We start from the raw sequence: 1,822 nt of genomic DNA on the forward strand, positions 1-1,822 counted from the left end.
ACTGATTATACTTCATTAATTCCTTTATATAGTTTTGCCCTATAATAACAATAACATATCAAATATATTTCTCCAAAGCGGGTCTAAAGAGGGTAAAAATACACAATTCATACCATTACGTTAAAGGTGACACACATATATTGTTTACAATAGAAACTCGACAATTTTGCCCTATAAATTATATTATAAATTCGTTTGTCAAAAAAAGAAAAGTAAGTGGGTAGGAGTCGAGAAAATAGAGGAGAAATTTCAAAAGAAGAATATAGGGACACGCACATGAAAAATAATTTACGTAAACACTAGGTCTTATGAAGATAAAGTTTTAAACAAAGTGGTTATCATCTTTTTAAAATATTCCATTATAAATATATCACACGGACTTTTTCTCCTGGTTGTGTCGTTCTAGTCCATTTTTAAAAGGATCAACTAATTAATAATCAAACCATCTTACTAAAATTAAAGTTTTACAAAAAAAAAAAAAGGAAGAAGAGGAAGATATATAGGAAATAAGTCTTGTTTTTTTCATGGGGAGGGGGTGGGGAGGGGAGGGTTCCAGTGAAACTGATATCCTTTGAGATAAAGTTGATCCTGTGCAATAACTTGCGCAGTGATGGAGCCAATATTCACGAAGGGGTTCATAAAGGAACAAACGAATTAATCGAAGGGGATTCAACGTCTAATATATACATAAAAAAAAATTTTAACCATGCATATATAGCATAATTTTTCACCGAAGGGGGTTCGGATGAATCCCCTCGGTAAAGGGTAGATCCGCCACTGAGCTTGCGTATCACACAAGAGGGGGGGGGGGGGGGGGGGGGGGGGGGGGGGGGGGGGGGGGGGGGGGGGGGGAGGGAGATTCCAGGGAAAGCCGATATCCTTTGGGATAAACTTGATCACATAAGGTAAACCTGATACGATGAACTCGATTGAGAAAAGACTAGGTGTAGGAGATTCCCTAGCATCTCTTTTGGGTACCACACTTGCTGCACCAACCCCGCCAGCTGAGAAAGAATCAGGTGAGATTTGATCCGTGATATCTCTTATGAGATATATACCTGTGCTACACTAATTCAGCCACCTGCGGGAGTAGGAAAATTAATCTTGTGGAGGTAGATTTGCACTCTTTTACTTGGAGAGAATCAAAGATGTCTTTAACCCAAAAAGAAAAAAAAAATTAGGAATCAAAGATGTTATTACTTAAATAGACCTCAATACAATAATACGGAATTAATCAAGACAAAAATAATACTACTATTGACTGTTTTGAGAATTAAATTAGTTAATGGAGTTGATTCACTAATTATTAAGTGCCTCACGTCATGTATATATATATATATACAAGTTAAGAATTTTCTTTTTCTGATGCTTATATAATCGATAATATTGATATCTCATTATTATTTTCTAGAGGCTTCTGCGTCCTGCCTTTTATAGACGTGTGAGATTTTTGTTAGTAGCAATTATAATAAATCAGGAGGATTCACGTCGCGCAAAATTCATTAAAAGAAAAAATGCTTCATAATGAATATCTTATAGCGATATTTCTATGTAGAAATTGAAATGTTTACAATTATAATGTTGTTTATAATTCACAAATTATGTCGTCAAACAATTAAGAAAAACTAAAAACATATGCTACTTTGGAGAAATAAATAAGTAAATTGTAGTAGAACTTTGGAAGTTTCCTGGTCTACCTAATCTTTCTTTGTTTTGAGGTCAAAGCTCGATGATTAAACAACTGAGTCAATTAGTCAATCCACTGATTTTTCAAAAAGTTGTTCTCTTTGCTTCTAAATTCCTGTCATAAGAATTTTAAAAA

This window comes from Capsicum annuum, chromosome 12, assembly GCF_002878395.1.
Source record: "Capsicum annuum cultivar UCD-10X-F1 chromosome 12, UCD10Xv1.1, whole genome shotgun sequence".
Classification (NCBI taxonomy): domain Eukaryota; kingdom Viridiplantae; phylum Streptophyta; class Magnoliopsida; order Solanales; family Solanaceae; genus Capsicum; species Capsicum annuum.